Source organism: Capsicum annuum, chromosome 5 (genome assembly GCF_002878395.1).
Source record: "Capsicum annuum cultivar UCD-10X-F1 chromosome 5, UCD10Xv1.1, whole genome shotgun sequence".
NCBI lineage: Eukaryota > Viridiplantae > Streptophyta > Magnoliopsida > Solanales > Solanaceae > Capsicum > Capsicum annuum.
The window spans coordinates 135,634,181-135,654,040 of record NC_061115.1 but is presented as its reverse complement, the minus strand read 5'-3'; positions in this window follow the sequence as shown (position 1 = coordinate 135,654,040).

Genomic DNA, 19,860 nt, shown 5'->3' with positions numbered 1-19,860 from the left:
GGCCCGAAACACCCCTATCTGTCTGGTAATCATGCACACAATTCATATGATAAAAGAAAATACGGAAGATACACAATATAACGGAAATATGGTCAAGAATGATGAGAAATTAATAATGGGGAATAATGTCCCACAATCTCAACACAACATCTCTGTAACATATGCGAAATCTCTACTCCATGACTGAAAACAAGTATCTATCTGAAAACTGGGACAAGGCCCCCAGTAAACCCAAAACTAATAAATGATAAATTAAACTGCAGACATCAGGCCTTCTGAAATATAGAAGGCTCACCTCTTGATTCTGCGATCTGTCGGAAGGAATCTATTGGTTGTCTAGACCCCTAAACTGTGCCTCCGAACCTGGAAGGAGAGGGGGTCAATACCAAAGTACTGGTACATAGAGAAATCAAAATGGAAATATAATATTCTCACACAATATAGGTAAGAGGCATTATAAAGTAGTTTCATATCAAATTATTTGAAAAAACATGGGCATAATGTAATATTTTTCAATACCAATGTAATGCAATTGAGCTAGTTGGAATACCCTACAATACTAATTCCACGGCTAGGTGGAATCCGCCTCTGGTGCTCGGCGGCCAATCCTCCAATCCAAGTAGCCGCCAGGAGTTGGAGCCCGTATACCTCCTATGTGAGTACACCATAGGGAATCCCCCTATATGAGATGTCCCAATTATTTTATTACTCTCCCATGTAGTATACAATATCATATGACCTGCATCGGCAACTACGGTTTCCAGCGACGAGCCCTTTCACTCAAACGCCTTCTTTGGGCATCTACCTTTCCCATGAAAATTAATGCATTCAAACTTTGTTCAATTCAATCACATGTCATACTCTATAAGGTATCGTCATGCTCGACTTTCAAGTCATCAGTCTCATATCATTCTTTTCATTCAATCATCGTATGCAACATATTTCAACATAAACAAAACAACCCTCTCTTTGAAAGTCAAAAACTATATCCAAATCATCACATTTTTATGGCATTTCATAAAAAAAGAATTTAAAGATGATTTCAAACAATTCATATCATGTGAAATATAAAAAAAATATCATATCAAGAGAGGGGTTCTGTGTAAATCATGCTCTCAATTTATCATCATTATGAAACACATGCATATCCATATATAATGTATCAAATCATATTGGAATTAGGCCTAAAGACCAAATGAATATCATAAAATGCCTAAAACATAATCATATTCGTAATTTCAAAACCCCCATTTTGAAAACATGAATTTTTAAAGCCCATGAGATTTCTTAGATAACCCCACGTACCTCTATTTCGAAAGATAATAGATGTTTCTTGAAGCTTGCGGATTGGTGATTCCAAATATGTAATTACCTTTGAAAACCTATGGTCGAATCTTTAACTATTTGGGATTTTATTTTGAAACCCTAAGAAGAATCCTTGAGCACTTTTGATGAATGAAGGTGTATTTCGGGGTCCTTGGAACTGAATTTCGTGTTTTAGAGCTAAGGGTGGAAAAGGACAATTTTGCCCCAAAACGGAGTGTTTAAGTCACTTGAATTCTTTACATTGGTGCTGCCCATTCCATCGCCTATATTTACATAGGCGCCACCTAGGCTATCGCCTATGTTTACATAGGCGCCGCCTAGGCTATTGCCTATGCTTCCCAGTGGCCATGGGCGATTGGTTACGCGAGGCATATCACTTTAAAAGGCCATAACTTCTTGCTAGGGGGTCGGATTTTAGCAAAATTGGTATCGTTGGAAAGCTAAATTGAAGACCTATCATTTGACACATAATAGGATCCCTAATTCAACATATACAAAGAGTTATGGTCGAAGGAAGCTCACAATTTACCACATCCACTAAAACTTAGTCGATTGAAATAGTTTCAACTTGTCCTTGAGTTGAAGGACCTCTATGGTCTAAATCCAAGCTTGAATGGATTCACATGCTACACAAATAATTAACATGCCATGTTGGCATTGGATTTTATGTCTTCGTGACTTATCAACACATCGGAATCAGGGTCTATATTATAGCCTGAAATACAGGGCATTACATTATCCCACCCTTAGGATCATTTGTCCCTGAATGATGATGCGGGTCATGGAAAGACATGATTTCAAGCATAATAAAGGACTAGGAAAGATAAGTTAGGAATAGTACCTTTTGTATCATCCTCTATCGAAGAAAAAAATTTGGGATATCTAATTCTCATGTCGTCTTCTGACTCCCAAGTTGCTTGTTCGACTTTTTGATTGCTCCACAGTACCTTTACTGAGGCTATCTCTTTGCTCCTCAGCTTTTGAACTTTGCGATCTAAAATTTCAACAGGATATTCTTCGTAAAACCAGGAATCTATCACTTTGACACCCTTTACTGGTAATACCAAAGAATGATCTCCAATGCATTTTTTTTATCATGGATACATTGAATACCAGATGAACGGAACCCAAACTTGCAGGCAATTCTAGCTCATAAGCAACTGCACCAATCTTTCTCAAAATCTGATATCGCCCTATATAGCGGGGGCTCAATTTACCTCTTTTTCCAAACTGCATAACTCCTTTCATAGGAGAAACCTTGAGAAACACCCAATCACCAACTTCAAACTCTAGTTCTCTTCTCCGAACATCGGCATAGGACTTCTGATGACTCTGAGTAGTCTTGAGTCATTCTCTAATGATCTTCACTTTCTCCATCCCCTGATGAACATGATCATGTCCATATAATTGGGTCTCACCCACTTCATATCATCCTATTAGAGACCTACATCTCCTCCCATACAGAGCCTCAAAATGAGCCATTTTGATATTGGCATGGTAACTATTATTGTAAGCAAATTCAACCAATGGCAGGTGATCTACCCAACTACCTTTGAAATCAACAATGCATGCCCTCAATATATCCTCGAGGGTTTGAATGGTATGCTCAGCTTCCCCATCCGTCTGAGGGTGGAAATCTATGCTAAAATTCACTTGTGTACCAAACCCTTCTGAAAAGATCTCCAGAACTAAGATGGAAACTGCTACCTCTATCAGATATAATGGACACTGGTGCCCCATGCAACTAAACTATCTCCTCAATGTACATCTTTGCATAATCCTCTCACGAATAATTAGTCCTTACAGGAAAAAAGTGCGTTGACTTTCTCAACCGATCTATAATTACCCATATAGAATCATACTAGTTTCAGGATCTCAGAAGTCCTATAATGAAGTCCATATTTATCATCTCCTACTTCCATAAAGGTAGGGCTATCTCTTAGGAAGTACCGTCTGGCCTCATGTTTTCTACCTTTACTTGTTGACAGTTCAAACACTTGGACACAAAATCAGCTACATCATGTCTCATGTTATTCCACTAATACAAGGTTTTCAGATCATGGTACATCTTAGTAGAGCCTAGGTGAATGACATACCTAGAAGTGTTCGCCTCATTAAGGATTTTTTCCCATAGCCCATCAACATTCAGAACGCACAACGTACCCTAAAATCTCAGAATACCATCACCACGAATTTCAAATGACATAAACTTTTATTGACCCATATCTTTCTTGATTTGCAGCAAAATTGGATCTTCAACCTGCTTCTCCTTAACTTCAGCACAAAGAGATGACTAAGCTAACTCATGAACAATTACCCCTTCACCATCTCTTTCTTTCCTACTTCTGCCTGAGAAAGGCTGCCCATAGACCACCTGTTGAGGGCATCGACTACAACATTTCCCTTGCCCGAATGGTAATGCAGACTCTTATCATAGTCTTTTAAAAGCTCCATCCAACGCCTCTGCCTGAGATTCAATTCTTTCTGTGAGAAAACATACTGCAAACTCTTATTCTCAGTATAAATATCAACATACACTCCATAGAGATAGTGCCTCCAGATTCTAAGTGCAAACACCACGAATGCTAACTCCAAGTCATGAGTGGGGTAATTTCGCTCATGCACCTTTAATTGACTAGATGCATAAGCTATCACCTTACCACGCTGCATCAATACACTACCAAGTCCCATACAATACACATAACAATAAACCACAAAATCATCTACAACCTCGGGAAGGGTGAAAAGAGAAGCAGTAGTCGGCTTGTCCTTCAACTACTCAAAGTTGTTTTCACGTAAGTCCAATAACACAAACTTCATCATTTTCTGAGTCATTTTAGTAAGCAGAGTAGCTATGGAAGAAAAACTCTCTACGAACCTTCTGTAATACCCCACCAAACCCAAGAAGCTCCAAATATTGATTGGAGCCGTGGGTTTCGGCTATTTTCTCACTGCTTCAACTTTCTAGGGATCCACTCTTATCCCATCACTGGACACAATATGCCCCAAGAAGGCAATAGCATCTAACAAAAATTCATACTTAGAAAATTTGGCATACAACTGATGATCCTAAAGGGTCTGAAGAATAATTTGGAGGTGATTAGCGTGATCCTCTTTACTCTTAGAATAGATCAGAATATCATCAATAAATACAATGATGAGCAAGTCAAGAAACCGATGAAACACTCTATTCATAAGATCTATGAAGCCTGCAGTGGAGTTAGTCAACCTAAAGGACATGACTAGAAATTCATAGTGACCATATCTGGTTCGGAAGGCTGTCTTTGGAACGTTTGAATCCCTAACTTTCAACTGATGATAACCCGAATGAAGATCTATTTTCAAAAAACACTTAGCAACCTAAAGCTGGTAAAAAATATCATCAATCTTAGGAAGAGGATACTTGTTTTTAATCGTGACCTTGTTCAGCTGACGATAGTTTATGTACATACGAAGGGAATCTTCTTTCTTTCGCATGAAAAGTACAGGTGCACCCCAAGGGGACACACTAGGGAGAATAAAACCCTTATCTAGAAGGTCTTCCAACTGCTCTTTTAACTCTTTTAGTTCCACGGGAGCCATTCTATATGGTGGAATCGAAATAGGATGGGTTTCTAGCAACACATCAATGCCAAAATCTATTTCCCTATCAAGTGGCATCCGTAGGATATCTTCGGGAAAGTCTTCTGGAAACTCATTCACTATAGGGACTGACTAAAAAGGAAGATTTTCAACTCTCAAAACTTTTACTCAGATTAGATGGTACATACATCCTTTGGTGATTAGCTTTCACGCTTTAAGATAAGAGATAAAGTGAGCTCTAGGTTCCACAGAACTCTTTGCCCATACAATTGGTGTCTCATTAGAAAAAGAAAAAGTGACCTTTTGAGTTTTGCAATCAATGGTTGCATAACACGAATGCAACTAGTCCATCCCAAGGATGGCATAAAAATCTACCATATCAAGTTCTATAAGGTCGGCCACAATATCCCTATTAAGAATAGACACAACACAATTTCTATATACCATTCTAGCAACAACAGAATCACCTACAGGAGTGGAAACAATGAAGGGTTTTTCAATGACTTTGGGCTCAAACCCAAAACCAACAGCCATATAGGGGGTCACATAAGATAAAGTTGACCCGGGATCAAGTAACACATAAACATCATAGGAAAAGATTTGTAACATACCAGTAACAATATCTGGGGAAACTTTCACCTCCTGGCAGTTGGTCAATTTATATAATCGGTTGCGACTGTTCTCGGTAGCTGAAGGGGCACCCTTCTGAGGAGGAGCCGTGAACATGGCTTCAGGCTTAGTCCCCCCCGCATTTCCTCTAGCAGAAGGGCATTCTTGCTAGTTCCACCCCTTAAACCTCATCCACATGCATTACCTTAAAGATTATTTCCATCTCATCCACGAACTCCTATGGATCTCCCTCCACCTTGGTGCCAGTGAACTTAGGTGTGTTCATCTTTATGAAATGTCAAACTCTAGTAGCCTCAAATGTAACAGATGCATGCCCAACATCTTCCAATCATTGAGCCTGGTTAGCTGCCAACTGTGTCAGCATATGAATGGACCATCTGAATTCTGCGTTTAAAATATCTCCCTGAGCAGTTGGGGGATGGTTGACATTAGTCCGTGGAGCCTGAGGTGGACTAGACGAGACTGGACAGACTCCCAGAGTAGGGAAAAATTCTAAAGTATGAGCCCTGTTATGGGTCTACATCCCATGGGTAGGATAGACCTTATCTGCCTGAGCATTTTGATTGATGATATGACATGAAGGCATAACTGTATTTTTGAAATACAAGTGATGATTTATTAGGGGATAGTTTAGACTGTAAATCACGAACTAAATCACAAAGAAGGGAAAAATTTCTTAAATACCTAACAACCTCCTACTAATAAGTGTGGTGCGTTACACACCCATAAATAAGACTCCACCCGACACGATTTCTCTGATACCCTGGGACCATGAACCATGCTTTGATACCAATTTTGTCACGACCCAAACTAGGCTCGGGCTATGACGAGTATTCTGAACCATGAGGCCCAAAACACCCCTATCTGTCTACTAATCATATGCATAATTCATATGATAAAAGAAAATACGGAAGATACACAATAACAAAAACATGGTCAAGAATCATGCAAAAGTAATAATGTGGAATAATGTCCCATAATATTAACACAACATCTTTATAACGTCTGTGAAATAACTACTACATGAATGAAAATAAATATCTATCTGAAAACTAGGACAAGGCCCCCAGCAGACCCAAAACTAATAAATGATAAATTAAAAAGCAGACATCAGGCCTTCCAAAATATAGAAGGCTCACCACTTGATTCTGCGATCTGTCGGAAGAAATCCACTAGTTGTCTAGACCCATAGACTGTGCCTCCAAACTTGGGAGGAGATGGGGTCAATAAAAAAGTACTGATACACAAAGAAATAAAAATAGAAATATAATATTCTAACACAATATAGGTGAGACCTATTATAAAGCAATTTCACATCAAATTATTTAAAAACACATGGGCATAATGTAATGGTTTTCAATACCACTGTAATACAATTGACCTAGGTGGAATAACCTACAATTGTAATTCCACGGCTATGTGGAATCCACCTCTGGTGCTCGGCGGCCAAGCCTCCAATCCAAGTAGCCGCCAGGAGTTGGAGCCGGTATACCCCCCATGTGAGTACACCACAGCGAATCCCCCTATGTGATATATCCTAATTATTTTATTATCCTCCCATGTAGGATACAATATCATGTGACCCGCATCGGTAACTACGGTTTCCAGCGATAAGCCCTTTCACTCAAACGCCTTTTACGGATATCCACCTTTCTTATGAAAATCAATGCATTCAAACTTTGTTTAATTCAATCACATGTCATACTCTGTAGGGTGTTGACATACCCGACTTCCAATTCATCAGTATCATATCATTCTATTCATCCAATCATCATATGCAACATATTTCAACATGAACAAAACAACCCTCTCTTTGAAAGTCAAAAACCATATCCAAATCATGACATTTTTAAGGCATTTCATGACATGAAATTCAAGATGATTTAAAATGATTCAAATTATGTGAAAAGTTAAAACAATATCATATTAAGAGAGGGGTTCCATATAAATCATGCTCTCAATTTATCATCATTATGAAACACATGGATATCCATATATAATGTATCAAATAACATTAGAATTAGGCCTAAAGACCAAATCAATATCATAATCATATTTGTAAGTTCAAAACCTCCATTTTTAAAACATGAATTTTTAAAGCCCATGAGATTTTTGAGATAACCCCACGTACCTCTATTTCCAAAGATAATAGATGTTTCTTGAAGCTTGCAAATTGGTGATTCCAAATATGTAATTTTCTTCAAAAACCTATGGTCGAATCTAAACTATTAGGTTTTTATTTTGAAACCCTAAGGAGAATCCTTTAGCACTTTTGATGATTGAAGGTGTATTTTAGGGTCCTTGGAACTGAATTTCGTGTTTTAGGGCTAAGTAAAGGTGGAAAAGGACCATTTTGCCCCAAAACAGAGTGTTTAAGTCACTTGAATTCTTTACATAGGAGCCGTCCATTCCATCGCCTATGTTTACATAGGCACCACCTATTCCATCGCCTATGTTTACATAGGCGCCACCCAGGCTATAGCCTATGCTTTCCAGTGGCCATGGGCGATTGGTTAGGCAATATATATCACTCTAAAAGGCCATAACTTCTTGCTCGGGAGTCAGATTTTAGCAAAATTGGTATCGTTGGAAAGGTAACTCGAAGAACTATCAGATGACACATAGTAGGCTCCCTAATTGGACATATACAGAGAGTTATGGTCGATGGAAGATAACATAATTTACCACATCCACTAAAACTTAGTCGATTGGAATAGTTTCAACTCGTCCTTGTGTTGAAGGACATCTATGGTCTAAATTAAATATTTAATGGATACACATGCTACATGAATAATTAACATTCCATATTGTAATAGGATTTTATGGCTTCAGGACTTATCAACACATCAAAATATGGTCTATATTGTAGCCCAAAATTCGAGGCGTTACTGGTTATGATAAAGGATTTTTTTTGAGGCGCATGAGTTGAGCTATGTTTTTTATTTCAGCTTGACTAAGATGTACCATGATCTGATGGAGATTTATTGGTGTAATGGCATGAAGAGAGATGCAGTTAATTTTGTGGCCTAGTGCATGGCGTGTTAATAGGTTAAGGTTGAGAACATGAGGCCAGAAGGGTTGTATCAAGAAATTGATTTTACCCAATGGAAGTGGGAAATTATCAATATTGATTTTGTTACTGGTCTTTCTTTTTCTAGGAATCAACATGAGTAAATTTGGGTCATCGTGGATAGGATGACTAAGTATGTGCACTTTTTGCCAGTGCGAACTACCATCTCGGTGGAAGATTATACAAAGTTGTATCTTCAAAAGTTTGCAAAGCTACATGGGGTGCCTATTTCACTTATTTCTAATTATGGACCATAATTTATATCTCACTTTTAGTAGTCTTTTAAGAGAGGATTGGGGACTAAGGTTATTCTAAGTACTATTTTCTATCAATAAATAGATGGGCAAGAAGAGAGAACTATTCAGACATTAGAGGATATGCTTCGAGCCTGTTTGATTAATTACGATGACAATTGGATTGAGAATCTATATTTGGTGGAGTTTTCTTAGAATAATAGCTATTATTATAGGATTGTTATGGCCCTTTTTGAGGCATTGTATGGTAGGGAGTGCAGATCTCCTATTGGTTGGTTTAAGATTGGTGAGGCATACAGATTTGGTCCCAATTTGGTTTACCAGTCTAAAGAGAAGGTGAAGGTTATTTGGGAAAGGCTTAAGGCTGCCCATAGTCACCAAAATTCCTCTACAGATGTTATGAGTAGAGAATTGGAATTTAAGGTTGGGAATAAGGTTTATCTCAAGGTATCTCCTATTATGAGAGTGGTGCGATTTGGAATGAAGGGGAAGCTCAGTCCCCAATATGTGGGTCCTTCTAAGATTTTAAGGAGAGTTGGTAATATGGCTTATGAATTGGAGTTTCCTTCTAGATTGAGATTGGTTTATTCGGTCTTTCATGTTTCCATGTTGAGGAAGTGCATTGGTGGTCCTTCTTTGGTCGTTCCTTTGGAAGGATTGGGTATCACTGGTTCCTTGTCTTATGAAAAAGTCCTGGTTGAGATCTTGGATACTCAGTTTTATTCATTATAGACAAAGGATGTGGTTTTGGTTTAGGTTCTTTGGTTGAATAATAAGGTGGAAGAATTCACATAGGAAGTGGATAAGGACATGAAGTCCAAATATCCACATTTGTTTTCTACACCTCAGATTCATATGGAAGGTATGTGTGTTCAACTCATCTTTATTTTTAGAGTTTGACAAAAGAAAGATTAATATCTTTGCCTTTTTATTTTTGAACTTTCTTAAAGATTAGGCATATATTTGCTAACATAATGCAAATGAATCTTGCATGTGATTATCTCTACCTTGTTCGTCATTTGGGGATAAATGTTTGTAATAGGGGAGACTAAAATACCTTGGTGTCTGGACCTTAGAAAAATTCCTAGAATTCTAATCTCTGGACCCAATAAGACTTATGGGTACGAGCCGTATGTTAGGTATAGATGGTATGGTCCAATCGTATACTGGCAATGTTGGTTGGTAGGATTGAGTTTTGTTACTTGAATGGATATGACTTAAGGGTACAAGTTGAATTGGTGGTTACAAATCGTTTGGTACCTTATCTTAATCTTTGACTTGTTATTGAGGTTGGATCTGAGTATTAGTGTCTCACCGTGAGCCATAACCTAGGGTATGAGTTATTTCATGGACTTATTTGGTGGACAATATCTAAATCTTTCCTAAGTTTAAATCTACAAGGGGTACAGATGAAGGGTATGGATCGTATGCTGTCAATACAACTTGGTTGGATGAGTCGTATCCTGGGCAGTATTTGATCTAAGGGTTGAGTCCAGGATACTAGTGGAGGGTACCACTCATTTTGGAAAGGTGTGACTCGTGAAGGTCAGTTGTATCCCTGTGGCGAGATGTTGGTTCAACTTAAGTAGGGGTATTTTGGACATTTCCCTACTTATCCTAATAATGCCCCAGGACTTGTAACCTACTTCTAAAATTATTTACCTAATTATTCTTTTCATTAACACTTAGAAACTCTTCTAAAACACTCCATAATTCTCTCAAGAGCTTTTGGGAAAGGGGAGCAAGGGTTTCAACTAAAGGATCAATGTGGGGCTTGTCTTGGTGATTTCTTTCTATCAGCATCATGGTTTACGGAATGTTCTCTTCCCTTGTTATTAATTTTATCTAAAGTCATGGTTTTTATGAATCTTTTTAGGATTTCATTAATTGTATGATTTTGGTTTTCAAATATGAATTATGGGTTTTTATATTAAATGGCTAGTTATGGTTTCCCATAGTTTTAATTATTCTTTTATATGCATTAATATTGGTTTTGGATAATTGGATTGCATGGGAATGGTTTAATGGTAATTGTAATTGGTTTGGGTCATATTATTCCCCCAATGTGTTTGACAAAATGCTTATAAAGAAATGTTCATTTCATTGACTTCTTTTAATGGAACTCTTCCATGTATTAAAACTTGGTAAAAAAATTATGCACAATTTAAATTGCTTGGAATGGTAAATGGCTAATGGTTATGCATAAGGGGCACAGAAAATCCCCCAAGTTGTGTTTATTATGGTAAATGGAAGGGCACTTGAAAGTCCCTAAACCTTTAAATTATTTTTTATGGATGATACTTACAAGTAAGGGTTGGTATGATGATACCAATATCAATGGCATTGGTTAATAAATGAATAATGGTTTGGTTATTTTAAATCAATTTTAATGGGGTAATAATGGTGGGAGGTGTAGCAAAGTTGTGGAAGGTGGAGATCTCGGGGGGACTAAAAATGAAAACTTATATTTGCTGATATAAGGTTGGTCTTAGTGACCCTGTGTATGATGTCACACTATATTTGTGGGATGTACTAGTCATCCCATAGGTTTCTTCCATAATCATGTAGCTACATGCACTGGGGCCGTTTTAATAGTGCAGATGAACCCATATAGCCCATGGGTGGTTTAGGAAGGCAAAACTACATAGCCTAGGTAAAGGCTTTAAAGGCATGCTAAACCTGATCCCTTCTCCCAGCATGGCTATATATATATATATATATATATATATATATATATATATATATATATATATATAAGTGGTGTACATGTGGATATGTTTACTTGGTTTTATAAATGCCATTATTTTGTCCTTACCCTGAGATGATGCTAGCGGTCACTCCCTAACTCCATCTACTGGCGGCTATATAACCAAGATATACGGGAACTAACCATTGTTCTTCTACTATATAGTAATTGACTTGGGGAAAATATTTGGAATGAAGTGGTTATCTTTCATCTTTTCAGAATGCTCTATTTTATGTTATGTACATTTTTAGATATTTTAGTTTTATTCTGGAGGTGTAAGAGGTTGGCTATAGAGGGTTTCAAGCGAGGTAAGGGTAGACCAAAGATGTACTAGAAAAGAGTGATTAGGCATGTCATGGAGTAGTTACAGCTTAATGAGGATATGACCCTCGATAGAAAGGTTTGGAGAAAGAGTATTAAGCTAGAGGGCTAAGGTCTGTGGTCGAGTTATAGTCTGTAAGTAGGAGGGTTAGACGTAGCTTGGTTGGTAGTTCTAGATTTAGGGGGAGGAGGTCTTTTGTTGGGTAATCGCACTTCTTTTTTGTGGATGATGCTTCTATGTTATTTTATCATTTTACTCGCCTTTTGATCTATGGTCCTTTATCTTAAGTCCGCGGTCTATTGGAAATAGCCTCTCTACTCCCTCAAGGGTAGTGGTATGGATTGCATATATTTTACCCTCCCCAGACCCTACTATGTAAGAATATACTGGGTTTGTTGTTGTTGTTGTTCATTTTTTATATTGATTTTGGCTATTTTGGGGGTAATCTCACTACTAAATGTCATTACTCTTTTGGTTAGAGGCTGTGTACATCTATCTATTGGAAAGGGTGAGATCAATATTATTATCAGTCTTGGCGTTGGAATAAACTGGGTGGCTGGCATCACCGGATATAATTTGACATTGTTCTATCCTATTTCAATTTAGGAGTAAATGTATTATGTTTTGGAAAATCTTTGGTTATAGCCTGGTTTATGGCCCTTGTTTCTACACCAATTTTGTATGGTTGTATTGTTGGTATAAAATGGTTGGACTCACTTGGGTCTTTCATGGTTATGATCTTATCCTAGAGTCTTGATGTGAGTTATTTCACTATCTTGTCACGTTCTCAGAATTCAACTAACTCAGTATAGGAGGCTCGAGGTTGGTTTGGGTAATAGGGGTGGTCTACAGTCCTGGTCAGACGTGGGATGCCCATTATGATAAGGCCCTATGGTGGGTAGCATCAATCGGGCCTATGAGATGATATTCCTCTTAGATATGATAATTGGTCGAGAGAGGTGATCATCCTTATAGTCATGATGTATGACCTATTGATATGAGATATCTTATAGATGAATACCTACCTATAGATAGTATGCCCACTAGATGTGAGATGTGTCCTATGTGAGAGATGATTACATACATAATGATATTATGCCTCCTAGATGTGAGATGCCTCCTATGTGAGAGATGATTACATGCTTATTAATATTATGCCTCCGAGAAAGGAGATACCTCCTATGTGAAATATTATTACATGCTTATTGATAGTATTCCTTCAATATAGGAGATGCGTCCTACATGTAAGATGATTAGAGATATGGTATCAATATAAGTACGGATATGTATATAGCCTGTCGACCATGATTATGATGTAGTATTTTTTTGGGCATATTATAAGGTCGAGGACCTTATTATGATATTGGTTGGTTATTTGAGAAGTTTTTATAATTATAAAGGAGGTGATTACAGTTTATGAATATGAATATATATATGTTTGCATAAACATCCCTCTTGTGTGGGATAAAGGAAGATGTAGTATGATGCTTATTATTCTGCTAATTTAATACTGGTGATGGCATGCATTGGTTGGTACATTCATGATTATATATCAGTAATAGATGTGATTTTAGCTGAAATAAGATCTTACATCTATTCTTCCCAATTAAGGGTTAAGCTATGTGGTAGCTAGTTGTCTATTAGGTGACTATAGCACTTGAGGACTTAGTTTATGATGTGGATTAGTTGTTAAATGAGATGTGTGTATTAATGAGGCTAGATAATAAGAGATATTAGTTATAAGAGATAACTTGATAATAATGATGAATAGTTGGTAAATGGGATTTTTTTTGTAAATGTTGGTTAGTTAACCAATGGTGTTAGTTAATAAAAGATGGTTAGAATAAATAGTAATGTGTTGGCTAATAATGATTAACGACTATAGGTTGATTAGTTGATAATGATGATTAGTGGATAAATGATGATTATGGCCTAGTGATTAATCTTGATTAGATGTTAGGTACTGGGTACTAAATTAATAATGATTAGTTGTCCCATGAATAAGGATTATGTGAAGGATAATGTTTAGGCTAATAATTAGAGGTCTTGTGAAGAGTAGTGAATTAGTAGTTTAATGATCATAAGAGTTTGTTAGCTAATAAGGAATAGTTGGAGAGTATTGACAAGTTAGATATTTTTATAATGATACAAATATGATTATGAGAATACTAATAGAACTAATAGGCTTGTAGGTTTACCCTCCTTTTGGCACGTCTTGAGCCCGTGAACCTATTATATGTCTATAAATATATACGTATTGATGTTTATTATTATATTGACACCCTGCAAGGCTGGGGGATTGTGATGATATATTAATACCCAGTAAGGCTGAAGGATGCTCTGATGATATATTGATACCCGATAAGGCCGAAGGATATTGTGATTATATATTGATATCCAGCAACGTCTGATGATATTGTGATGATGATATTATACCGGATATGGAAGAAAGATACTGTGATAATGTATTAATACCCGGAAAGGTCGGAGATTGATTATGCTTATAATGGTCATGATAATGAAAGTTATGATGGAGATGGTTATGATGATGAGATTGTGATATTGATTGTGTACTTTGAATGAATTCCTAAATGCGTATCGCCTATCACCAGTATGTACCTCTGTTTATCAGCTTGTATGGGATGGTTGCATAGATATAGGTTAAGGGTATGACTTGTGTTATTGTATATTGATTGAAACTTCCGAGTCTGGGATAATGGGGGTATGAATAGGCTCGGCTAGGTATTTGGGTTTTTGGATTAGCCGATTATTTACGCTATTATTAATATTGTTAATATCATTATTATGATCATTACTATGGATAGCGATCCAGCATCTAGATCTGAGGTATCTCCGACCTATTCTATCTTATGATGAAACTATTATGCATGATTATTTTATGTCTAGCCATGTGGATTAGAAAAGCTGAGTATGGTAGTATTAATTCTTGGTAGTATTATAATAAGGTCAAAAAATAAGGATATGATGATCTTGGTTATGCTTTGAGATGACCTCATATTTATATGTATATGTATATATATGTGTGAAGCTATAGTACTACCATATATCAATTCCTTCATTTGTTCCTATATTAGAGTTGTTTCTTCGCCTTTTATATTGCTATATATATCTTTACTTCAACCATTATTCATGTATTGGCTTGGGATATACGATATAGTATAGACGTCTATGGATTGTGGCTGGTATATGAAAGTTCACCCTGATACTTCCTTAGTTTTATTATGTTAGACTCTTGGAATTGAACAGGATAGTTGTCCCTTATTATTCTTATTGACTTGTTATATGATTTCTGATATCTTGGGAATAGTTCCATTTTATTCATATGTTGCATATATTTCCTTTATCTTTGGAGCTCAGTTGGTAATTGCCTACTGAGTACCATTCATTTGGTATGCATACTACGCTTCTGCAGCCTACAGATCATTGTATGGGTTATCGCCTTTGATATGCACATCATGCAGAGCAGCCATTGTTAAGAGACGGACAACGCTCAAACTAAACCTCTCTAATAATAATGTAAGTGATCATTGTCAATATATAACCCAATTACGTTGGGGTCGAATCCTATAGAGAATATCGTGTGAACTTAAGTGGTTTGCGATTTAATCAACTAATAGTTGGATGTTTCCTGAGATGGGAGTTTTTGAGTTTAACAAAAAATTCTTGATCACTTTATCTTCGGTGTTTCTAATCAAGAGTTTATGGAAAAACAAGAATTATGTTCACTAGGGGTTTTGGTACTTGACAGATGTGAATAGTGATTCAAGATTGTCACAGTAGGTAGGACAACAGATTATCTTTATCGAAGTAATGCCTAAATGTCTCTCGACCTACTTTAGCATTTAACAACCTAATCCTCTCAGACTTAGCAAGTTTATATTCACTGACTAGACTTTACCTCAGGTTAATCAACATTGTTACAGTGTCAATTATTAAATCAAAGTTTTTTTTAGTGCTTCCAAGTCCCTGTTGATAGTTCACTTCCTACTATAATTGATTACTTATCCCAAGCAAATCAAAGCAGGTGTTATCAATTATTTGCAACCAATAAATGATAATTAAAGCCTCGGAATTATCAAGGAGTCCTATTACCTTACGAATCTTGAACACTTAGCATCTTATCAAGACTTACCCCTAGATCCCATAATTCAGGTTAAAGGGATATAGCCACTCATAATGCAAAAATCGAAAAAACTAGTTGTATTCATGATTTGAAAGATAAGCTTACCACAAGATGAATAATAACTAGTGACTCTCCAGTTTGATCAGAATGAAAATCCCAAAATATTGACGAAAATCTCTTCAAAGTTAATTGTTTTCAAGACAAAAAACTAGAGAGAAAAGTAACAAAAATACGTGTCTCTAACTTAGGTTCGGAACCGCTTTCAAAACCCTAAACAAGACTTTAAATATTTTAGCCTAAATAAGTAAAAATAATCACAGATTTTAATAATTCCTCAAATAAGGCGACGACATTCGTGACAACTTATCAGTAGCCTGACGACTTATTACAAATGTCGCCAGCTCCTTCTTTAGTTTTAGCACTTTCTACTTAAGGCTGTCGACAAAATATGATGACCTATCAGAATCTTTGAAGACTTAACATAGATATCATCACTTCTCTACCTTAGCTCCCATATTTTGTTGTAGGATGATGGCAACTTTGACGTCCTATCAACTCTTTGACAGCTTATCAGGAAATTTCATCACAACTTTTAGCTAAGGTCCATTCTAAATCTAAGGCTGACGATGAAGTTGATAACTTATCACAGGGCTGATGACTTATCAGGAATATCGTCAACCACACTTCTCTTCTATTTGCTTCTGATTTCAACTTTTTTCTTCCATCCTTTTTCGTTATCATGTATCTCGGATTCTACTGCAAAATAAAGATAAAACAATGAAAAACGACAAAAGTTGCTTAAAACTTTCCAATTATTCTCAGTTAATAGCCTCAAAGTGTTAGCGCCTGCTCACACATCAACACCCTCAACTTAAAACAATTGCTTGTTCTCAAGAAACTCAAACACCACTAAGAGAATACAAAGTACATTTGGCAGTCAATCATTTATATCATATCAAAACATCTTCACCATCTCCAAGGTCAGTCAATTCAAGAACAACTATGTATATTATTGAAAAACAACAATTCAACACATAGGGATCAAGTTATGGTACCAGCTCAGTAACACAACCATGCATGTATCAAGTTTACACTATCCAAATAAGTCAGTAACTAGCAATATAACTTGTGTGCCCTCACTGCGAAAAAAATCCCCCTTTTCTCATATCAGACATCACATATATAACCATGGGTACAATTACAAGACACTCACTCACAGAATGAAGTTCCAATCAATGTATGCCGAATACCATAGGCTTGGCCTTATTTTCATTACCCTGATCTTTAGACAGGTCAACTAAGATCACTATAGTTCTTCTCTTTGGCTCGTAATGTAAGCTAGGGGCAGGTATGATACTCGATGATATTTAAAGTGACTAAGCCTCCTTGACACTACACTAGCTTTTTGGGGTTTCACTCATTAGCCTTTTTTTATTCCTCTCTTTTCTTGATCACACTTATTCAGGATGGATGCGGTCTTTTCTACAATCCCTTTTTTTTCACAACATTTTTTTTCTTTTTTGGCTCTTTTTCACCGCAGCTAACTTTCATTATTTTCTTTTACTTTACCTTTCTTCCTACTTATTTTACATCACACACCCCTATGATAGCCACCCTTAACTTAGGCCATTTGCCTAAGTCAAGGTGCAAAGTATCTAAGGAGGACCAGGGCCAAAATAGGTTCATTGTGATATAAACAGGAAGGTGACATGTTTCATAAAAAAATACACTACTTATAATCAAAGCAGAGATCAAGGGATATTCTACATACAGGGAAGGTTATTTAAGCTAAAGGTGAGCTAATATCAACAAATCCTATGATCCTTTCCTAACCCTTATCCTTCAACCTAGGTAAGACTAAGCAGGCAAGTTTTGGATTCAACATACAATGGGAACTAAGTAAAATATCACAAGCGCATGGCATACAATTATATCACAAGTTACTACTCGTTCAGTTCATGCCGCTGTTTAGCACTGAGTATTTTGTCACTAGAACTAATGACATACAAAGATGGACAGTGGTAACACTTAGATGTAATTCACACAAGTAACTACTTAGTCCTTTGGAGAAGTGATCAAGAATAATAAAAACAAGTTAACTGCCTTAAGTACTTGTATTTCTCCTAGTCGGCTACAAAATTCTACAGCAATAATTTACCCTACACCCTCAACTTAAAATTAAAGAAAATCTACACTAAGGGTTAGGATATACCTAGAGTAGATCACGCATGAGGATCATGGGTTGCCTCCTATGTAGCGCCTGATTTAACGTTGCGGCAGGACTCATCTCGATTACTTCAGACTTCATCGAGAGAGATAGCAGAACTACTTTTTATCGAGTCTTTTGGACCAATATAAAGTTTGACTCATTGTCCATTTAGCTTAAAAGTGTTGGCGCCTTCATTTTCAATTTCCACTAATCTAGATGTGTAGACTTGACTAACTCTAAATGAGCCTGACCACTTGGATTTAAGCTTACCTAGGAATAGTTAGAGTCTGGAATTGAACATAAATACCAAGTCACCTTTTTGGAAGTCTAGTTTCTCTATCCTCCAATCATGATACTTTTTCATATTTTCTTTATATAGGTCTGCTCGTTCATATGCCCTAAGGCGGAATTCATCCATCTTATTTAGTTGTCCCAGTTTCAGCTCTGCTGCCTCCTTCTAACTCAAATTCAACCTTTTAAGCACCCATAAGGCCTTGTGCTCTACCTCTATTGGTGAGTGGCATGCTTATCCACAGACCAGCTAAAATGGTGACATGCTAATGGGTGTCTTAAAAGCAGTCTGGTATGCCAACAAGGCATCATCGAGCTTCCTAGACTAGTATTTTCGACTATCATTCACCGTTTTAACTAGGATTTCTTTAATCTCTTAGTTTGACATCTCCACTTGCCCACTAGTCTATGCGTGATATGGAGTGGCTACTCTATGCTACTTCACCCTATATTTTGCTAAGGCCGCTCAAAACATTTTGTTGCAAAAATGAGATCCTCCATCGCTTATAATAGTATGTGGTACTCCAAAGTGAAAGAAAATATTCTTCTTGGTAAAAACAACAACTCTCTTTCCTTCATTATCAGACAAGGCAACAACTTCAACCCATTTTGAGACATAGTCAACAGTAACTTAAAATACTTCATCCCATACGAGCTTACAAAAAGACCCATGAAATCGATGCCCAAGACATCAAACAATTTTACTTCAAGCATCTTATTCAAATGCATCTCATGTATTTTGGATATTGACCCCTGCCTCTAACATTGGTCGCATTTCAGCATAAACTCGTTGGAATCCTTGTATAATGTCGGCCAATAATAACTGCTCTGCAATACTTTTCTTGCCGTTCGGTCACCTACATGGTGACCTCTAACTGGCGAAGCATGACATACGTCTAATATACACAATACATCCACTTCTAGCACATATCTCCTTATAATATTGTCAGCACATTGTCAAAAAAGATACGGCTCATCCCAGAAGTAATATGTCACATCATGCACAAATTTCTTTCTTGGATGGAAAGAAAGATTTTCTAGAATGACCTCACTCATAACATAATTTGCAAAATCAGCGTAACAAGGAAATTTCTCCGTGGCAGCAACCAAGATATCCTCATCAAGAAATGCATCATTTATCTCCATTTCATCACTAATTACCTGCTCTCCTTCCATTCTAAACAAATGATCCGCAATCTGGTTTTCACAACCTTTCCTATCTTTGACTTCAAAGTCAAATTCTTGTAAAAGCAACACCCATCTAATAAGCCTCATTTTTTCATCCT